This window comes from Triturus cristatus, chromosome 9 (assembly GCF_964204655.1).
Source record: "Triturus cristatus chromosome 9, aTriCri1.1, whole genome shotgun sequence".
In the NCBI taxonomy this organism is placed as follows: Eukaryota; Metazoa; Chordata; class Amphibia; order Caudata; family Salamandridae; genus Triturus; species Triturus cristatus.
Window position 1 is genome coordinate 43,037,658 of NC_140592.1, and position 23,517 is coordinate 43,061,174.

A 23,517-nucleotide genomic window follows, 5' to 3' on the forward strand; every position below is an offset into this window, starting at 1 on the left:
AAGTAGTGGGTTCAGGTTGTGTTGGGGGTCCCGCACATACAAAGTTATGTCATCTGCATAGAGCGACAGCAGAAGCTGCCTCTGCTCGCAGATCAGCGCCCGTTGTTGATGACGCTGTCGCAACCGCGAAGCAAGGGGCTCTACCGCCAGTGCGAACAAGAGCGGGGATAAGGGGCACCCCTGCCTGGTCCCCCGGGCGATTCCAAAGGGCTCCGACGTCCTACCATTGATCAATACCCTGGCGCGGGGGCCTCCGTAAAGGATAGCTATCCAGCCCAGGAAAACCAGGGGGAAGCCCATACTAGTCAGCACCGCAACCAGGTAATCCCACTCCAGGGAATCGAACGCTTTCGTCGCGTCCAAAAAGACGGCCGCCATCTGGAGGCTGGGGTCAACGTTCTGCAGAGTGGCGAACAGCGTGCGCAGGTTGTGCGACGTCGCCCTGCCCGGTATGAAACCCAACTGATCCGGGAGTACTAGCCCCTGCATAAGGAGCGTCAACCGGTTAGCCAGAGTTTTGGAGAGGATCTTTACGTCACAGTTAAGGAGGGACAGTGGCCGGTAGGAGTCAGGGAAGGCCGCCGGTTTACCCGGCTTCAAAAGGGAGGTAATCAATGCCTCTCTCATGGTAGGGGGGAGCTTTCCCAGTGTGTGGGCCTCCTCAAACACCTCTTTCAAGATCGGGGCAAGGATATCTATGTACGACTTATAAAACTCGATCGGGAGCCCGTCGAGGCCAGGGGCTTTCCCCGAGGCCATTTGCATGATGGCCTCACGAATTTCGTCAATCCCGAGCGGTGCCATGAGGAACTTCCTCTGCGTATCAGATAGCCATCCCAGTGTGGTTTCCCCCAAATAGGGAGCTAGCTCCGGCGGTTCCGCGTGGGCGGAGGAGTACAGGTCGGTATAATGAGTAACAAATGTTTGCATGATGGACCGGGTGTCCCTGTGGAGCTCCCCCGACCCATCCTGGATCTCGAGGATTTGGTTGTTAAAACGGGGCGGCCGGATTGCCCAAGCTAGGTATTTACCCGGGCGCTCCCCCTCCCCGTATCTGCGAGCCTGAAAGTGTTTCCCCCTGAACCGGACTTCTCTGTCCGCTGTGTCTTTATATTCGGTCAGCAGTTCCCGAAAGCGGGCCTGAGCCCCAGCATCAGTATGAAACGTGGGGGCGTTCTCCAAGTCTTTCAGGTCAGTCTCGAGTTTACAAAGGGCGCTACGTAAAACCTTGAGGACCCCCACCCCCTTCGAGATGCATAGTCCTCTAATCGTGACTTTAAAGGCCTCCCACACCACGGCAACACTATCCACCGTGCCACCATTGCGTTGGAAGAAGCTCTCAATTTCCTGCGCTATTTCGGATCTGAAGACATCATCCAGCAGGGCAGTGGGCTGCAGTCTCCACGACATCGGGGAACCGGCGAGGTCTGTCAAGACAAAGCTCAGCAGGACCGGGGCGTGATCGGAGTACGTGCGAGCGAGGTGTTTTACCCAGCCTATCGTGGGGGCAAGCCCCGGTGAAACCAGGATATAGTCCAGTCTCGCCCATGTGGAGTGCGCGGCAGTCCAGTGCGTGCCCTCCCTTGTCACCGGGTGCCTAGAACGCCACGTGTCCAGTAGATGACGCTCGGTGAGAAGGTCATGCACATATGCCTGCGAGCGGGAATAGTGGTGTGGGTTCGGCTTCGACCTATCACTCTCGGGGTCAACAGCTATGTTAAAGTCACCTCCCCACACTAGGTGAGTGGAACCGACACGCAGAATCTCTCCCCACAGCGTTTGAAGACAGGACGGATCATCAGTGTTGGGACCATAATAGTACACCAAAGTGAGCGTATCCATGCCCATGCGCCCCCAGACAATACAATACCTGCCCTCCCGATCTATCCGCTCGCCCATGTGCACAAACGGGGTATGTTTCCTAATGAGGATGGCCACCCCACGCGAGTAGGTGGAGTAGGAGGAGAAGGTACGGTGCACAGCCCAGCGCGAGGCAAACAGCACCGGCCTGGAGGGATCTAGGTGCGTCTCCTGAAGAAAGGCCACTCCCACGTGATGCCTGTCCAGGTATGCCAGGACGTGCCTGCGCTTTCTGTGGTCCCCTAAGCCCCTCACATTCCAGGATAGAAAGTTAAGTTGCCCAGTAGAGTCCCTATGTGTTTGCGGATCACTCATGGAAGACCAAAAGACTCACACCCAGCAATATAATGCAAACGCCACCTCCCGACCCGTGTGAAGAAGACCATGCCAACAGCGCCACATTCCATACAAACTTAACAAACATAACAAATCCCCAACTCCCCCCCCCCCTCCCCCCACCCACAGCAGCATCCCAAACATGCTATCTGGACAGACCCCCTCCCCCCCCCCAAACGAACTCCGTCCATAGCAAAGGCCACAGTGGAGCCACATGAGAACTTAAAGTCGATTGGGTAATACCCTTGGGAGGACAGTCTAGGTGAATACACAATAACCCCTTGATCCAGAAGAGAGCTCCCCGCCCGTGGGCCGGGCCCTCCCCATGGTCAAAAAAGGTGCCCAGCCAGCCGATGATTTCCTGAGAGTCTAGTGCAAGCCAAAGAGTTTCTACACCCCGCCATCAGCCCCTCACAGTGGACAAAGCCGGGTTCACGGGTCACTGTATCAAGTCCCATAATAGCAGATACGCGCACCACCTTACCAGCTGACAGGCCACAGTCTCAGAATCGACAGGTCAACAATCCAGTCCCATCAGTCTGATGTCGGCGGTGAGGAGCAGTCCTGATCACGTTTCTTGAGTCGCTTCAAAAACTCCTCCGCCTGTTGGGGTTTAGTGCAAAAAATTTGTTTCCCTTGATGTGTGATGCGCAGGCGGGCCGGGTAAAGAAGCGCGTAGTCAACTTGTGCAGCGCGTAGTTTATGCTTGACCTGGACAAATTTCTTCCGCTCCTCCTGAACCACCGGGGTGAAGTCCGGGAAAATGGTGAAGGTATTGCCGCCATAGGATAGGCTCTTCTTCTCCCTCGCCGTCCTAAGCGCGACATCTCGGTCGCGGAAGTTCAACAGGCGTGCGATAATAGGGCGAGGGGGAGCCCCCGGCGGTGGTCTCAGGGCCAGAGATCTGTGTGCCCTTTCCACAATGAACTGGGGAGATAGGGAGTCCGTGCCCACCACCTCGCGCAGGAGACCCTCCACATAGTCCTCCATCTTGCCCGTGTGGGTCGATTCCGGAATGCCAATTATACGGATATTGTTCCTCCGACTACGCGCTTCCAAGTCTTCGTTTTTGGCTGCTATTACATGGAGGACTTTGTCCATGCGCGCCACAGCGGCGGACAGTTCCGTCGTGCGATCTTCGGTGTCTGAGATACGTCTCTCCGTTTCCGTGAGGCGTTCGCCATGGCTGTCAACCTTATGTACAATCGAGTCCATGCGGGATTGCATGGAATCCATTTTGTCAACTATGGTCGCTAGACTTTGCCTCATGTCCAGCAATATGGACTTGACATCATCCCCCGGCGGGGCCTCCACCGGCATCGACCCCGCCGCAGCGGCCTCCGGTTGCGGCCTGGTCTGCTTCTTGGACTCAAAGGTAAGGCGAGACTGTCGGCTGTCCGGCTTCCCCATGGCGGCGCCACCAGGCTGCCCGCAGCAGGATCAGGGGGGACGCCCGGGTGGGCCCCGGGGGCAAGCAGCAAAGGAGGGGGGGAGCGGCAGCTTAGGGAAGAGGGAGAACGGCCAGATCCTACAGCAGGTCACAGGATCAACCACCAACACCTCGTGCAACCCCCTCCACCTGCCAAGCAGGGCCTCGCTGGGGACCAGCCGCCGCCCCCGGGGCCGACCGCGACCCCACAAGCACACCTCTCACCTCCACCGCCAGTAGCCACTCTCCGTGAGTGAACGGGATGATCTCCGCGCGGTGCGCCAGCAGAAGAGAGTCAGGTAGATAGGGGCAAAGAGGATCCAAGTCGGGGCCCCGCACACAGGCCCCGCGATCGTGCGCTCACCAGGTACACACCTCCGTCTAGCCCCCTCTGGCCGATGGCTATCTCCTCTGTTTCGTCTCTCCCCAGCGTAGGCTCCACCTCGGGGGCCCCGGCGCAGGAGGGCCAGCGGCCAGCGCACTAGGCAACAGTCTCTCCGGGCCCCGCACCTCCTCCGATCTGTCCCTCCGTCGGACGTGTAATCACCCCCAGTGGGGTAGCAGTAAGGTAGCAGCCGGGGGGGGGATCTGCGCAGGCCGGTACGAGCGGGGCGGCACCGCGCCGCAGTAAGGATCCGGCGCGGGCAGGGAAGGCGGCCACCTCAGCTGCGAACTCAGCCGGGCGCGCCACTCACCAGCGCCCGCGTCCGTTGTGCAGCACGCCGTAATCCAGTCCGTCCTCTCGCCCCCGGCCGGGGGTATCCAACGAGGGCCACAGCAAACCCCAGCTGACACGCCGCAGGGCCGCCGTCCGCAGCCACGAATCCGGAGGCGAGGCCTGCCACCCACGTGGGACGCACCGGACTCGCGTCGCAGCAGCCTCCCGGACACAGCTCCAGCGGGATGTCCCTCACAGCCGGCACAACTCGCGGCGGCTCCTCAGTCCGATATCACCGGGTCGCCAGGGATAAGACAGCGCTCCGACTGCGGTAGGGGTGTTGGTCCGCCCGCACAGGCCCGTGTGGGCTGGCAAATGCGACTTTCAGGAAGGATTTTTAAGGATTTCTTCGCTGGGCTGCGGGAGCTTCACCCGAAGGCAGCCATTCCGCTGTGCGCCACCTAGCGCCCTCCAGTAATTAGGAACACTTGACTGTGAATTATCGAGTGGTACAAGTGATAAGTATCCAGCGTGTGTGCCATGGCGAGTAACCCTGCTCCGCCAGTGGAGTTTACAGAGATTTGCCTATTCGCGCTCCGTGGTGAACACGGAGTAGGCAAAAACTACGCCTCCGTGGCGGAGCGGAGTTAGCGGCTCCATCCCCCCTCCCAAATGCTTTAAAAAGATATAAAGAAGGCACTTACCGGCGTGTCTGCTGGATCCCCTGCCTGGCCGCTCTCCTTTCTGCTCCTCGTCTCGCGTCCTCGTCGTTCTTCATTAAAACAAACACTACGTTGTACGTCTTCCGAGTGCGCAAGACTTTCAACGTAGTGGTTTTTTTTTTATGAAGAAGGACATCGAGGACACGAGAGGAGCAGGAAGGAGAGCGGCCAGGCAGGGGAGGCGGCAGAAACACAGGTAAGTGCCTTCTTTATATCTTTTTAAAGCATTTGGGAGTGTGGAGGGAGCGGGGAGGGAGCGGCGATGGAACGGAGCAGAGCTATGCGTAGGTCCGCTGAGTTTTTTCCAAACTCCGTGGAGCTACGCGTAGAGGGACTACGCCCATACATGCCAACATTTCAGAAGAGCAAAGAGGGAGATTTAAAAAAACAAAATTTAAAAAAAACGTGAGAATGGGGCCTTCAATCGGGTTTCTGTCATGTATGGACTTTGGAAGTGTGCTGCTGCAGGATCGGGCATTTGAAAGCAAATTCACGTGTTTTTTTTAATCACCTTTCAGAATCATGGAGCGCAATGGCAGAGAAAGAGGGGGATGCAAGAGTTGTGCACTGGCCTGGCAGGTTGCGGTCAGTGCATACACCCCCCTCCCTCCCCCGTCAGCCCGGGCTGAAATAGCTTCCGGGCACACACACAGCTGCCCCCCCCTGCCCTCCCCCCCCCCCCAGTACTTCACAGGTGTTTAAAAGTCCATTCGGTTGTTAATGGGGCTTTGTTGGTTTTTCACCCCTTCTAGAGCCCCTGCATCGCCATTCTGACTATTGCTGGAAGAATTAGCACGTTACACATTACCAAGCCCTGTCTGCTGAAACCCCGAGGAATCGGGTTTTTGCTTGCAGGAATCGGGAGGCGGGAGACTAGCCTTCAAATCGGTAGTCTCACGCCTGAATCGGGAGTGTTGGCATGTATGACTACGCCAGCTCCGCCCAGGTGGGCTTCCAAATTGCTCTATTTCAGGAGGAACGGTGCTCTGATAACAATGTGGCCCTCAGAAATATGTCCTGGGATGATAGGCATAATTCCAGTGTTAGAACAGAGGAGAGTTTCTCCACTTGATTATGGGGATACGCATGCCGCGTATTTGAGACTTTACAGCTAGCTGTTCGGTGGTGTCAGGCTCACTACCCCTTTTAGCTAGAATGATAATCGCAGCGTTTGATCTGATATACCGTAAAGAAGCCGCAGCATCGTAATGCTAGGGCGAACTTTGTACACACAATTGTCATCATCGCTCTCAGGCCTAGAAAATTATGTTCATAACAGGCTAAATATGATCTCAATTCTACTCAAGGCCGGCCCATGTGTAGCGGCGGATCGTAGTGGGTATTATATTGTGCCACCAGCCCCTAAACGGGCCTATATAAGTTAAAAAATGCCAGTCTGGGCCTTACCTGGTGAACTGCCCGACCGACTCCTGAGTTCACAAGTCCAGTCCTACTGCCCTACTCCGGCAGCAACCATTGGACTAGCTGCTGCCGGCCCTGCACTGACAGCATCCACTCCGATTGCTACTGCAGACTCGCGCAGGAAGAAGTCTCAGGTCGAGTCTGGGCAGAATCAATGCTTTTGTTTACCACCTGCCACACCCTTTCCCAACTCGTCACAGCTGGGTGGGTCCCACCACACCCTATAACAAGTTGGGAAAGGGTGGGGTGACAAGCTCTCTACTCTCTGATTGACGTGGAGCGTTAGCGATACCAGGCTTGGATTTAAAACACCCGGGGCTAACTTTACCTCCACGGCATCAGGCGGTGGAGACTGGGCCTTGAAGCTAGGTCTTTGCCGAGCTGATGACATCACAGGCTTCAGGGCTGTGAGGTTGTCAGCCCGACTAAGTCACGTGACAGTGTCCACAATGGTCACTGGACAACGGCGGCAGTGGTGGTGAGTGGGCCAGGCAGTGCCCCCATGTTCTAGTAGTAAGTAGACTAAAATAAAGGGGGTCTTTTTTAAAACAAATATGAGCATTGCCATTGCTTATCGCTTATCGTTGAATGTAATTTGGCAGAGCCCCGACATCCTCGAAGAGAAACCGCCCTTGCTTGAAAATAGTATTCCACTGAGAAATTTAACAGAATATCTAGACGATTCCCCAGACTGGTCCACACCTTGGCCAGAGGATTGATATCTCTTGGTAATAAGTCAGCCAACTATTGTCCTGAGGAGACCCCGAGATTCTACAGGGGTCAAAACGCAGACAAATGGTTACACGTGGTTGTTTTGAGAAATAACCGTTTCACATGTTGTAATGGAATATACACGTGTTTTTCCTTGTAAATACATAACCTGTGAAATTTTATATCTTGCTTGTTATGGGTATATTTTGATATATCTTTGTCACACTTGAGGACTTCGTCTCCTGCACTTACGTTATTTATTATACTATTATCTGCACATAGAACTTTTTTGAAAATAATACAAAAATTATCAAAGAAACCAGTGTCAGTATATATATTCCATGTTCCTCGTTTCCTCTCATGTTTATATGAAAGATTATCAAATTGTGTAGGTACCACTTGTTGTTTAGAAATATTACATTCAATGGAGGCTGCCCCGAACTGATGTAATAGGGTTACCTATAGGAGTCTGAAAAGAGTCCAACCGTGGACACTGTTTTGCATATAAATAACACTGACCCTGGTCCCCGTGGTCATAGAAGGGGGTTGTCTTTGTGAGAATACATGCATATTACACTCTGCACATCGGCATGCACATATTACACTCTGCACATCTGGATGCACAAATTACACTCTGCATAGATGCATGTACATATTACACTCTGCATATCTGCATGCAACTTATTACACTCTGCATAGCTGCATGCACATATCACACTCTGCACATCGGCATGCACATATTACAATCTGCGCATCTGGATGCACATATTACACTCTGCATAGATGCATGTACATATTACACTCTGCATATCTGCATGCACATGTTGCAATCTGCATATCTGCATGCACATATCACACTCTGAATATCTGCATGCACATATTACACTCTGCATAGATGCATGCACATATTACACTCTGCATATCTGCATGCACATATTACACTCTGCATATCTGCATGTACATATTACACTCTGAATATCTGCATGCACATATTACACTCTGCATAGATGCATGCACATATTACACTCTGCATATCTGCATGCACATATCACACTCTGCATAGCTGCATGCACATATCCCACTCTGCGCATCTGGATGCACATATTACACTCTGCATAGCGGCATGCATATATTACACTCTGCATATCTGCATGCAGTTATTACATTCTGCATATCTGCATCCTCATTTTACACTCTGCACAGCTGCATGCCCATATTACAGTCTGCACATCTGCATGCACCTATTGCACTCTGCACAGCTGCATGTGAGCACATATGTACTCTGCACATCTGCATGCATATATTACTCTCTGTACAGCTGCATGTAGGATTTGTGCCTTGTCATGATTCATGTGTATCTATTTTAAAAATATATTTGGATGTTTCCGGGTCTAAAACCAGGATGCGAGGGGTTCCATTTGAAAAGGAGTTAAAGTCACATTGAAGAGCACTCGGGTCTTCTAGGAGAGTTGTTTCCTTACGTGTGAACAATGCACCAAGTTATCTAGGCCAGCTGTACTGCAATAATAAAAATGATTTTGACATTTGCACTGTGATAATTAATGTGTGGATATTTTTTTTATATTTGTAAAGTTCTCTAAATAACTTTTTTGGACCACACTTTCACTGCCATGGCATACATAAATACATATATTGGAAACTGAAAACAACAAACAGAAAGCACTTTAATCGCATCGACTAAATGGAACTGCCAGAAAGAAATCCTGGGATTAAAAGTGTTAACTGCTCACCACTTAGTGAATGAAGACCTGGGGACCAGGCAGAGCATCTGATGCCAGGAGGGGTGGGGAGGGGAGGATTACCCAGGGTAAGCTGGACAGCCCACACTGCAGACTTGGAAGATAATGTGCAGAAGTTAAAAAACGTACCAGCAAACGTGCACTGGGGCCGTTGACGAAACTGCGGCGCGTGTCATGGGCGGCCATGAGCACATCGGTAGGAAAATGATATTGCACTGCTGAGAACAGACTGAGAGTAGACCTCCTGACCAGAGTTTGATGCAGTGCTCTCTTGAAACTAGGCAACGTCTGTTCCAACACATTTCCCTAAGTACATCAGGCTCTCATTTTATTATAACTAGGGCTGCCGGTTTTATGGTATTTATTTTTTTGACCTTTCCGTCTGTATTTATCCATATTTATTTTTTGTCAACTTTATCTGTATTTATCCATCTTTATTAAGGGTTCTGTGAAAAAAATAAAGATGAAATTGGTATATTTCCACATTTATTTACCCAATAATTATGCGGTCATGCTTGAATGCCTGCCAGGTTTCAGATATGAACACCCGAAGAAGATATATCAATGCACTTATATGAAAATATGCACATTTCAGTATCAGCCTTGTACATATTAGGGCTTTTTAAGCCTCTTTACTAAAATTCCTTTCTTTTTTTAACCACCCCTACCTAACAATCCACACAGTTATTGGCCTGGCAGTCATGGCAAAGTGTATTTAGAATCACTCAAAAAGCACCCAAATTCAGTTTTTATCCACATGTATAAATAAATACAGACAAGGAAATTAATGGTTTCTGTCTGTATTCGTCTGTAAAAATCTGTAAAAACGGAAAACAGGTAGCCTTAATTATAACATACTGATCCACCCATGTCACAGATGGATCACGCTATCCAGGAAAGCTGAGATCAAACAGGGGTTTCCTGCTGTCCGATGATTGGCCCACTGACGGACATTTAAACTGAATGAAGCGTCTGATCCATGGATGGACAGGTGACCTGAGTCTAATCCAGTGATGGATGTTAGACTTGAGCCGAAGCATTCGACCCATTGATTGCCAATTGACCAAAGCCTGGCGTTTGGCCAGTGATAGTCCGGTGACTTGAGTTCCAGCATCTATCCCATTGATGGACAAGTGACCTGAGTCTGGAGTGTGGCCTACGAATAGACATTCGGACTGAGTCAAGCATTCAGTATCTAACCCATTGATGGACAAGTGACCCGAGTCTAGTGTGTGTCCTACGAATGGACATTCAGACTGAGTCAAGCATGCAGCATCTGACCCATTGATAGACAAGTGACCGGAGTCTGGTGTGTGGCCTACGAATGGACATTCAGACTGAGTCAAGCATGCAGCATCTGACCCATTGATAGACAAGTGACCGGAGTCTGGTGTGTGGCCCACTGATGGACATTCGACCTCAGTCCAGCATTCAGTATCTAACCCATTGATGGACAAACTAGGGTGTCAGCCCTACTTATGGCATTCCACCTCAGTCCCCCGTTTGACCTTTTGAAGGACAAATGAACTGAGTCTAGTGTCAGGCCTAGTGATGGACCATTCAACTGAGTCCAGCATCAGGTCCATTGATTGACCGGTGACCTCAGTCCAGTCTAGATTCTGACCTACTGATGAATAAGTGACCTGAGTCCGGCATGGGACCCATTGATGGATGAGTGGTCTCGGTCTGGTGCCCGGCCCAGTAATGTACACTCAACCCAAGTCCAAGCATCTGGCTAATTGATGGAGGAATTACCTGAGTCTGGTGTATTGGCCACTTATGGACAGGCGACCTGACTCCATCTTGGAATCGACAAGTTTTGTCTAAGTACGTCCTGCGAAGTTTGTACAGGGTTCTCCAGCCTGGTGGGTTGAGGAATATAGAGGCATCTGGTAGATATGATGAGAACTCACACAACACCTGTAGTAAGAGAGAAATGCACACAATGGCATAATGGTAATACCTAAGCAAGCAATATGCATAAACACAGATTTATTCCCTGCACTTGGGAAACAGGTTAATTAATTACAAATACTTATTTAAAGTGTACCGTAAGGTCCCAAGCATAATAGTAGCGCCTGACCCGGCTCACACTGGCAATTCAATTCTCCCCTTCAGGGTAGGCCCGTTGGCGTAGAGCAGAGGTCTTCAGACGTCTTTGCTCTGAGCCCCTCTCTGCTAAATGTTTTGAAGTTGGGCCCCTCTCCAAAACGTTATGGCAATGTTTGGAGAAGCGGGAGGACTGGGCTGAGCGCAGGGGCCTGGGCTTGCGAGATGAATTCATGGGCACGTTTTCTGTAGCTTATGATCCACACTGAATGTGAGACTTATATAAGAGTAAATGCATCAAACAAAAACAGAAATTGATCAACAAACACTGCTCCCTCTAATTGGGGTTTTGGGAGCCCCTCCACTCCGGGACCCCAATGTAACAGCATCTGCTCCTCTAATGATAGCCGCAGCCCTGAGTAACAGGCTGTCTCCTCTGCCCCTTCCACCGCTTCCACACCAAGCCAGGCATCACTGCAATCTTGAAACAGGCTCTCTGCCCCTTCCACCGCTTCCACACCAAGCCAGGCATCACTGCAATCTTGAAACAGGCTCTCTGCCCCTTCCACCGCTTCCACACCAAGCCAGGCATCACTGCAATCTTGAAACAGGCTCTCTGCCCCTTCCACCGCTTCCACACCAAGCCTGACCATCACCCCGATCGTGAAACAGGCTCTCTGTCCCTTTTGTAAATAATTAGCTTCCCCGCGTTGCCCGCCCCTTTGCCGAAGGGTGCCCTCAGCTCCAATGCTAGCAAGGAACATGAGCCCTTTTGTAAAGTAAGACAGTCATAACTATGATGCAGTGGGCCCCTCAATCTCCTGGGCACCAGCGCCACTGCACCTACTTCACTAAAGAAAGCTACTTCCTTGCAAGCGAGCTGTCTCCTCTGCCCTTAGTTAAGAACATGGGCCCCCGTCTTAACTCATCCCCCCTCCATTCTATTTTTCTGAGGCCACAACTAAGGTTCCTCAATATTCTCTTCCCCGGGGCCATTGCTCTGAGTCCCAAAGCGACACTGGCACTACAAGGGTGCTCAGGACCCTGATGCAGGGCCGGCTCTAGGGCGGTGCGATCGGTGCCACCGCACCGGGCACTGACTTCAGGGGGCACTGTGTTGTCAAATACATTGTGGATTTGAAAGCATCTGCTGCCGCGTTCCTTGCTGCCATCAATTTCAGGCAACAATAAAAATGTCAAGATAACTCTGATTAATAGACCTTCTAGAGAGAGATGGAGTGTTGTCTAGTGGAAGTTTTGACTCTTCATAAATTGGCGCAGAGGGTTAATGTGCCTGCTGCAGAGAACGTGTATCATGCAGATCTCAGAAGTGCATATGATGTAAATACTTCAGTGGGATACAGCTTTTGTTGGCGAGATCCTTTAGTTACTTACAATTTATAAATTAATATTGTAATATAGAACAGTCAGCTATTAATTGTCATCCAAGAGCTGCATGGAAACTGCAAGCTATAGGTTAGAGCATTATGATTCTATTCAACAGTCTTTCATTGACCTAATGTTGCAAAAAGGTTTCATTTGGGTAGAAATCAATTCTTATTGGTAAAGACAACTCCTTACCAGAGTGGAGCATTTTAAACTCTGAGTGTTTGCTACTCCAGATCCAGCGCTCTATACTACCTACCAGTATGGATGACATGTGACTGCTGTACCTCGAGGTCCTCTTTCTAATGTAACATGTTTTATACACTGATTTACCTGTGTGATTCATTGTCTCTTTGTAACCTGTATGATGCAAAGTGCTCTGACACCCAACGCTGGTCTAAGTAGCGCTATAAAACAAAAGAAAAGAATGTGAGAGAGAGTGGTTTTGGAAACTTGAGGGTCACTGTTGAAGGGTGGTGGTGGTGAGGGAATTCATGGAGAAGGAGGTCATGGTGGGCGCCAACATACATTGTTGCACGGGGCGCCACCAGGTCTAAAGCTGGCCCTGCCCTGATGCAAATAAGGAACAATAGATATCCCTTCACACCCCTGGGCTACTGCAATGGTAGCACCAATGAAATGATATCTAAAGTCTATCTCCTCTGCCCGTCCCACTGGGCCATCTCTCCCAGGCCTAGAACCAAAGCAAGCTGTCTGCCCCTTTGTGTAATAAAAAAAAGGGAAAAAAGCCCTACATCTCACTCCTCGTTTGCTTGGGCCTTTCACAGCAAGAGTGACATGGGTCTTAATGCTAGCAAGGAACAGCGGTGGAAGCTGGCGGGATGAACCCACTTCCCCATTTTCTTTAATTTTACAAAAACAGTTTCCATACTTTTTGTTAAAAGACAACCATACTGTCCCTGGACGGTTAATCCGGACCTTAAGGTGCCTCTTGCTGAAAGAGAAATGGGTGGAGGGGAAAGTCTAGTTACTTAAATGTATTCTTCAAGAGAACTTGTTTTATCTTAAACACTAAGGGGCCGATTATGATGGTGGTCGGATGAGCGTCCGACCACCATCGTTGCGGGAACGGGACCGGCCGACAGCTAGTCGGTGGAACCGGCCGCCAAATTAGGATCCGACCACCGTGGAGGTGGTTGAAAACATGCCTTTTTGTATTGAGGCTTGTGCTGTGGCCCTGAAAAGGGGCTGCAGCACAAGCCCCAGTGCAAAGAAGCATGTTTTCAAACATCCCTGTATCCCGTGGCAGGCATCAACCACTGCGTGCCACGCGATGCAGGGAGGTTTAGTGGGGCACCAGAGGTGCCCCCCAGGGCCCGTAGAGGAGGGCCACAGAGACAGGGGCCCTTCCAGAGGCCACAAAAAAGCCTTTCCACCAGAATTTTCACATCAGAAGAACTGACGTGAAAGGGCTGGCAGAAAGGTGTATGGTAATCCCCAAGGCGATGCCTGAGAAGGGCATTGTGGAGAATGCGATCGGACCGACTGCCCGATGGGCTTCTTGAGCCCATTGGAAGCTGTCGGTCACCCCTGGACCAATGCGGTCGATCTGACTGCAGTTACCGTCAGTGTTGGTCCCACCGACATCATAATTGGCTCCTAAATCCCAGATTTACTAAGAAATCACACAATGCAGTGCAGCAAGTAAAGTTGTTGCGTTGCGTGAAGGGAGAGATGAGAACATCTTCATATCCAGGGCCACTGGAATTATGCTGCAGCGAGTACCAAAAATGTAGCAGGGTTGACTAAATTATGCAACAAGAAAAAAGAAATTATGCAGCATAATGCGGCACATTTTTTGATAGATTACTTCCTTATTTTGCAATTTTTACACATAGTAATACTGTCTGGGCAAAAATGTCACCTCATTAGCACCAGTTTAACAACTAGGTACGGGAATAAGCAACTGAAAGACGACCAGTTCACCTTTGCAAAGGGCGTTGCACTGCATGCGAACATTTGGTGCAACATTTTAGTAATTTTTGATCCGTTTGTCCAAGAAATATTACTTTTCGTTAAAATCTGAGGATTATGCAGCAGATGATGAATTAAGTGGCAAATGCAGCAAATCTCTAATTATACAAAAAAGCATAATTACAGTGGATCTGGTCATAACTACCGCGATTTGGCAGTGTTCTGCTCTCTCTATGCGCTGGCACACTTTACACTGCCACGTGCCCACGCAGATATCATCGTGCCATACTGCAAGGGTGCCTGTGTTGTGTGAAGAATAGTTTTTGTACAGGAAGGAATTTCTTCCTGTAGAAAAACGACGTTTTAAGGCGTTTCCCTCTTTGTATGTGCGCTGTAGAATGCTGCACCCATGCAAAGAGGTAAACAAGGGGAAATGAAAGCGTTTCCTCTTGGTATGCCAGCCTCAAGGAGGCTCATGATAGTCGCACAAACCTCTATCTACAATTGTTAGAAAATGATGCGTTGCGTCAAAACTCAAGGGTGATGGCATGAGCATGGAATTGGCACCATTGACACAAAGTAACGCAAGGCAGCGCATTGCACAGTTTTATGCTTCTTCTGCTTACATTCAAGAGCAAATGGCATCTTGTGTTGGATTGTAAATGCCAACACAACACTTTGGTCTGGTTTGCGTTAAAAAAGTAACACAAACCTGATGCAAAGTCTTTGAATGCAGTCTGTTTTATGCTGTGTGTAATACAATTTAATAACACATTCACAGTGCTTTCTGACACACTGTGAGACCTTGTAGCACTACAAAAGCCACTATTTCCCACTACACCAAGCAGGATTCGATTTTATGACACTCTGGTCACACAGACATCTGCAGTGATCACATTAACCAAGTTAGGATTCATAACTTGAAGAGTGATTTCCCCACTGATTAATTAGAATTTGTTTTCATCTACAGTGTGTGCATTTTTTTCAATGCAGCTAACCGGAAGTAAAATCATAGCAAAGCAGCTGCCGATTTAAATGAAGGTCTTTGACCCTGCGACCACACTCACTGACCACCGCCCCCATGGCACTTAGGATCACAGTTCCCATGCTTTATTCAATGCACTTTGAGAGCTGCATGGAAATTAGGGCAGCAGGAAACGGAAACGTGCCAAATCAACGAGGTCGAGCTTCATCCAGGCCATCACATTTCCAAGTATTTACTGACACATTTGGGCCTTCCTGGGAAGGCAGCCATGGGCCTCCCAGAGGAGCACCCACACAGTTTGATGACCTCTGATATAGAGCAACTTGTGAATTACAGGCAACACCATTGCAGAGAGCAGGGCTCCCTCCTCCTGCAGAGGTCTTCAAACTGTGTGTGTGTGGGGGGGGGGGGGGGGGGTTGAATGTATTTCTGGGGGAGGGGGCAAATGGGTCTGCAGTTCAATTGTAACTTTATTCGGTTATTAAAACAAAACAACCATAAAAGTACAAATAAAACCACATGTTTAAGAAAATAAATTCATCCAGTAAAACACAGTAATCACAATAATGTCATCACAAATCAGGATATTATAGATTTCCGAAGTTTAAAAATTTTTTTAAAAAACGCAGAGATAGATACAACAGTTAAAATGTTATCTAATCTTAATACAGCTAAAAAGGCAGGACGACAACGATTTGCTCCCATGACCTTTAATATCGGCACAATCCATCTTCGCCTCGGTATTAAGTCAAGTTTACAGAAGAAGAGGATGTGAATGTCTGACTGCTCAGACAAATCATCACATGGGCATTTGTTTAAATGTTTCGACCAGTTATTCATTTTAGGGAAACTAAGTGACCTGAATAATAAGTTTAATCTAAAACGAGTTAATAAATACCTCTCGTAATCACTCATTTGCAACTTAACATATGGCTGCATTTTGCATGTAGTCGTTATTAGCTGGTGTGCGACCACCGTTTTTTTTAACATCTACAATTACATGTAAATGAAGATAGCCTGGAATTGAAAGGCACATTTCTAGGCTGCCTTCATTTACATGCAGCAGCTAAAGTCCATAAAACAATCAACTGCAAAGCAATAGGTCTCGTATTTGCGAGAGTTTAAGCTATTGGCATTGTAAATGACAATGCCTTTTATTTATCTGTTTTCCTAATTAACACATGAATAAAAGGCATTGTCAATTACAATGCCAAAAGCTCAAACTCTTGTAAGTGCGAGACATATTCAAAGAATTGGCCGCCATTGTCCCGGGCCGCTCTGAAAGTGAAAGCGCACATGGTGCGCTGAATGTTGCAGGAAAGCATGTCGTGCCTGCAGTAGGAGAAACTCATTAAAGAAACTAGTGCCTACAGACTCACCGCATAACGACGGAAGTAAAAGGACCAGTCCCCATGGGAGGTTACAAATGAAGACAAGGCGGTACTAAGGAGGGACTAACAAGCCTATTAATGAATCAGAAGCCATCATTAAAGAAGGACAATGACACCAGCCAATGACAAATATGGGCGGAGAGTGGGCGGGGCTTCGATGCCATACTCCAATACGGCATGCCACAGAGCAGCGCATGTGCTGCCCAGTCTCGACCTAAAAAGTGTGAGGACGACACTACAGAGTGACATGGGGCAGGGGGCAGTGAATGTGCAGTCGGGTCAAAAACATGGCTAAAAACTACATATAAAAACATGCATCACTTCAAATGAAAAATAAATGAAATCTAAACTGATCAAAGAGACGTATAATCTATTACCTAATGTAATCTCAGTTGGCTAATGTGATCACTGCAGATGTTTTTATGTGTGAACATAGAGTCACATCATTAAATCCTGATTGGTGCAGTAAGGAATAGTGACTTGTTTATAGTGCTATGATGACCCAGCATGTGACAGAAAGAACTGTAAATTTCATTATTTTAAAATTGTATTACACTGTACAAAACAGGCTGCTGCAAAATACTGGTTAAGAAAAAACAAGTGCTTACAAAACACACATTTTAGTGATAAGCATTCAGGATATATCTAGTACAAATATTTTATGTGTGTCCATTAAAAAGGTGCGCTCCCTTTAACGGACACATGTATCACCTCTCAAAAAGATTAAATGTGGGGGCGTGGCTTGGCAAGCCATCATGGTGGACGAGTGCTGAGTGAGCTCCGTCCAGCCCTAAATAAATCCTGAATTATCCAGCTCCTCTGATCGATATTTGTGCCCCACAGAGAGTCTGCGGACCTGGTGAACTGGCGTCACCTACCTGGGCCGACTCCCGTTCCTTGAAGTGGTCTGTGGCTGCGATACGGCGTTGCTGAAGTGGCGAGGCTTATTGGAGGCACGGCCTGGCAGCCCTGCGTGAGACCGGGACGTCGAGTTGGATGCTGCCCGGATCCATAACCTGAGGGTGACGCTGCCGCGACGGAGCTGCAGTGCTGCAGGAGTGGGAAGGATTGTGATCTGGTGTGTGCCCCACGGGCGGACGTCTCCGGCGGGGGGTCAGCTGCCGCTCAGCGACCACGGTTGATGGCAGGGAGAGCTGCGTTGCTCGGCGGCCGAGTTGGGCCGTGGAGGTGAGGAGCGGTGTGTGTGGGCAGTCGCCGCGGCGGGCGGCAAGTCTCTGACTGAGTTTCTGGCAGTGTGTGGGTCAGCGGCCCCCTGGTCCCGGCAGGCGAGTGTGCTCCTCCTCCTGCCCGATGCTCTCTTTCCTGCGGTGGTTGCCCGAAGTACGCGTGCCCCCTCGGGCCTGCTGAGAGTGGGGTCTCGGGCGCCTCTGCCTTGTCCCCTCCTCTCCCCCCTGCCCTCATAGGAACAGGGGTCCGGCGGTGTCATCGAGCCGCAGGGAGAGTCGACTGGATCCCATGGAAGACTGGTGGGAATGTCTACGCATCCCTGGGCCGGCCGGAGGCTGTACGCTATGCTCTCTCCCTCCCTCCCCCTGCTACACAAAACGCTCGCACCGGCGGTTGCCCAACCCCATCTCTGGCACCCACGGGGCAAATTGTGCTGGCCAAGAGGTGGTGTGGGGTGCTGGGGTGAGACATCCGGGGCTGACACGGTGGAGTTGGTGGCACTAGTGGGTGCTGACGGGTGAGTGCCTCCATCTCTGTTCACTGGCGCTCTTGCATCAGCAGTCAGTCGGGCCACGCGAGCACCCTCGGCACTGGGCAGGCCCTTACTTCTGTTTGCATACCTCGGCCCTCCTGCTACTCACTACATACTCCTAATCGGCAGCTGGGTCGGGTCGCGGGAGTCCTGCGTGGGGAGTCCCCCCCCGTCTGTCCTGTCTGGGTGGGACTCCCTTGGGTCCTCAGATATTTATTGGGCCTGTGCTGAGAGACCCGGAGACGGCCATGACGAGAGACAGGGGGGGCGGCGGTTCGTCCAAGCAGGGCCCAATTGATAAATACACCGGCCCAGGGGCAGCGGCTGTGGTGTCTGGGGGGCCGCAGGGGTCTATGCCGGACAATGCAGCACTCATGGCTGCCATTACTCAAGTCTAGAGACATGTAAAACGCTAAAATCGGGGCAGTCGGCTCCGATGTCATGATCCTTCGGCAGGACCTGCGCAATGCTGTATCGCGCATAACTGAGGCTGAGACCCGCATATCCGGGGTGGAGGATGATGTTACAACGCTGAAGAAAAAGATTGCCACCATGGAGACCACTCAATGAGATCTTGCGATGCAAGTGGAAGACGCCGAGGGGGGACTAGGCGCAATAACCTCTGCTTTGTTGGGTACCCGGAGGGCTGTTAAGGGGGAGATATAGAACGGTTCTTTACACAGTGGCTGGAGGGCTATGTCTGCCTGTTTCGTGGTGGAGTGGGCCCACAGGGCACTCATGCAGAAGCCCCCGCCTGGGGCTCGCCTGAGGCCAGTCATCGCAAAACTCTTGAACTATCATGATCGCGACACGATCCTGAAGCAGGCTCGGATCAAGGAGCCCTTGGTCTATGACAATGCTCGTATCCTCACCTTCCCTGATTACACACGGCTGGTCCAGCAACAGCGGCAGACGTTCCTAGCAGCAAAGGCCCATCTGCGAACCTTAAGCTTCCATATGCTCTACTATATCCTGCCAGCCTGCGAGTGGTATACCGCTCCTGCACCCATTTCTTTGACTCACCAGAAGAGGTGTTTAAATGGACTGATGAAATGGTGCGGGTGCAAGCTCATACGCCGCCAGGAAGGGAGTCCGATTCCTCATCGAGCGAGGAGGCCCGAAATGGGTCCTGGCCACAGCAGAAGGGCTCCAGAAGATCAAGATCCAGGCACCGCTCCCAGTCATGTGGCGCATCCTCCTGGGCTGGCTCGGCATCTGGGTGACAGACATTGGCGGCCTGATTGGCGAACCCGTGAGGGGCTGTGATGAAGTAGATTATCTTGGTTTGATCGGAGGGGCTCGTTTATGGGCCGGGATCTCTGTTAGACTTTTGCTAGCGGAGAGTGTGCCTATGATAAATGGGCTGTAAGTTGGGGATCCATTGGTCGGGGTGGGCCGTATCCTCCCGTTGGGGGTTGCGGGCCTTTCCCGCCGCGACAGATGCTTCATCGTTTTTGAGTTATAGGGTGGGGGGTTTGTTGGGTGGGTGTTGTTTCTGTTTTCTGGTCGCACTTTCTCTCACTGTCATTCGCACGTACACCACATAGGGTTCCTAATCCCTGCATTCACTGACACAGACCCAGATGGCTGGTATATCCACTAGGGAGCAGGTGTCCTCAGGTACACTCCGTATCATTAGCTGGAACATGCGAGGAGCCCTGGATAAGATCAAACGTGGGGCCATACTCCAGCAGGCTAAACAGGCCGGTGCAGATGTCCTTATGCTGCAAGAAACGCACCTCATGGGAATGAAGGCCCTCTGTTTTCAGCATTATGGGTATCAGCATGTGTTCCATTCCGGTTTCGTGAGGGGATCACGGGGTGGCAATCTTGATTCACCGCAGATTCCCCTATACACATACCAAGCAGTGGACAGATACTCAGGGGCGGTATTTATTCCTCCAGGGTAAGGTCGGGGAGGATCCTCTGGTGCTAGGTAGTGTATACGCTCCCCCCCGCTACAGTGGAATCTAGTGGAGCATCTCATGACCCTTTGGGCGGATGCACCTGATAGTCTATCCGTAGTTGGTAAGGACTGGAACGATGTGATAGATATGGCCAGGGATCGCTGGAGGGCTGATGGATGTCCAGAGGGTAGTCGTGCTACGAAGGTGTACTCCTTGGTGACAGGGCTTGACAGGGTAGACTTATGACGTCGCTTCCACAGAGATGATTGGGAATTCACGTATCTCTCTGCGGTCCATGACTCCTATTCTAGAATCGATTATCTCTTTGTTCCCGGAGTGGCAGTGGGTAGGGTGGCGGCGGCAGAGATTCTTCCGTGGGGCCTGTCTGACCATTTCCCGGTGGCCCTCAACCTACAAATAGGGTGGATGAAGCAGCCGTTTAGGTGGCGCCTCGTGGTGTGACACCTAAAAAATGATGATTATAGAGAACACATGAGCATCGCTATCGATCAATACTTGACAGTTAATGTGGGGTCAGTTCCCAGGGCTGAGTTACTATGGGAGATGATGAAACCTACACTGAGGGGGGCGGACATTTCCTGGTGCGTGGCGGCACGCAGGGTGCTTAGGGACGAGCTGCTGCAGGTGGAGACGGGCATAGAGGATCTTGAACGTAGGAGCCTGGAGGCCGGCGGCGGCCATGTCAGACGGCAATTGCTGATGGCTCAACAGAACTATGACACACTCCTGATGGATGAGGCCCGCCAGGCCTGGTTGGCGACGCATAGTAGGGTAAATCAGTGGGGGGATAAATCCAGCAAGATGCTGCACCGGCTCTGTCAGGGAATGTTTCATTCTCAGGCCCTCCCTGGCGTATTGGGCTCGGCAGGCGAGCCGCTCACAGACCCGCAGGCCCTGGCTGAAAGCTTTGCCACATATTATGCAGATCTATATGACCCTAGAGAATGTTTGCCAGCCGCCACGATAGATACATTCCTAGATGATCTCCCAGCCAGGGCTCTATCGGACGAGGTAAGGGAACGGTTGGAGCTGCCACTGACTGATGAAGAGTTGGGCGCTGCATTGGGAGAACTTAACTCCGGGAAGGCACTGAGGCCCAATGGGTTCCCCAGTGAATTTTTTAAACGCTACTTCCTGCAGTTGGGACCTCAATACCACTCAAAGGTGGAGGAGGCGCGAGAGTGAGGCTCTCTTCCCTCAGACTGGAGACATGCGGAGGTGGTTGTCTTTCACAAGCCCGGCTGCCCCCAGGACCAACACGCATTATATCGTCCCATCTCTCTCCTGAACGTGGAGGCCAAAATTCTGGCTAAGGCCTTGACAAATCGCCTATTACCCCATATTACTGCCCTGGTCCATCCCGACCAGGCTGGATTTATGCCTCAGATGGCGACCAGGCATAACATCAGGTGGGCGCATGTGGCAGTGGCGGCCATTCAGCAGCTGGACGAACCGGCGGTGCTACTATTAGCTGACATGGATAGGGCATTCGATTCCCTTAGCTGGGTGTACCTATTTGCGTTACTGCATAGACTCAATTTCGGACCGCTATTCCTTTCCTACTTGACTCTCTTATACACCGACCTAACAGCGTTGGTGCGGGTGGCCGGCGTGGTCTTTTCCACGTTTTCCATCAGACGGGGCACGAGACAAGGCTGCCCCCGTCCCTTTATTTATTTGCCTTGGCAATGGAGCCTCTGGCTGTGTGGGTGCGAATGGATGCGCAGGTACGGGGCTTCGAATGGGCACAGGGACTATCGGGCATGATAGCATTATACGCAGACAACGTCCTTTTCTTCGTCACGAACGTGGACAGGACGGGGCCGCGGTTACTGCGTATTATGCAGATTTTTGTACATGAATCCCCGTAAATCTACATTGTGGATTCTTGGAGATCGGACGGGTGCGGGTTTGTGGGTCTCGTCGGTACAGTTGGGGGCGGGAGGACTGAAATATCTCAGTGTGTTTATATATCGGACTTGCCCGCCATCTCCTGGGAGCGAAACCTGGTTCCGGTGTGGGAACGAGTGCACGATGATCTTAAGTCCTGGTCCCGTAGGCCCCTGTCTATATATGGCAGATCGGCTATATTCAGGATGGTCACGCTTCCCCGTCTCCTATACCAACTGCAGAACCATCCTTACCAGATTTCATCTCGATGGTTCCGAAAAGTGAATGCAGCTCTCGGGCAATTCCTATGGGAGGGGGGCAAGGTGCGTGTGGCCCTACGGACGTGATTTTTGTCTACTTATTGCGGGGGGCTAGCGTCCTCTGACGTTCACTCGTATTATCAGGCCTCACACCTGCCAGTATTAAATGAATGGTGGTATGGCAATAGGGATGATCCGGCATATGCGGTTGAGCGACGACTTATGGAAGATTGCTCCCTACATACAATCTTGTATTCAGCACCTTTGCGGGGCTCGCTGCCATCAGCAACAAGGGTTGTGTTTCAGGTCTGGAGGCAGGCGCTGCAGAGAATGGGGTGGTGGAATACACTGACTCGGGAAACTCCCCTCTGGAATTATGGGCATTTGCCACATCTGGTGGCCCTGCAGGGATTCCGGGGGTGGGGTCACATAGGCATCTCGGTCTTGGGAGACGTTATGAGGGGACTGGCACTCAAATCCTTCCAGGACCTTCAGAAAGAATTTCACATGCCGCAGTCCCAATTCTATCAGTACCTTCAATTTCGGCATGCTCTGTCCCCTAGCCTGGAGGGCTTGGAGTCCTTAGCGGAGTTCAGCCCGCTAGAGGAGAACGTTTTTATGGGAGACCTCCAGGAGCGCAAGATCTCCAAGATCTATCAATCCTTAGTTACCCATTGCTCCCCCACTCTACAGAAACTCCGGGGGGATTGGGAGGGCGACGTGGGCCCATTGGAGGAAGAGGACAGGAGAGAGGCCTTAGCTGCGCCTTGTGCAGTTTAAGTATCTAGCTAGGGCCTACTTTACACGGGTACGTTTGTGGAGGGCAGGGCTGATTGCTTCTCCTGTGTGCCTTCGCTGCAATCCGGAGGAGGGTACACTTATACATACTGTTTGGCAATGCCTCTCCTCTAGATCGCTTCTGGAGAGGGCTTTTCACCTGTCTATCGGAGGTACTGGGTTGGGATCTTTCCTGCTTGCCAAAACTTGCTCTGCTACATGTCATGGAGGGGATAGGAGGCAACATCTACAAACGCCACCTGTTACAATTAGGCCTTATCTTGGCAAAAAGGGACAT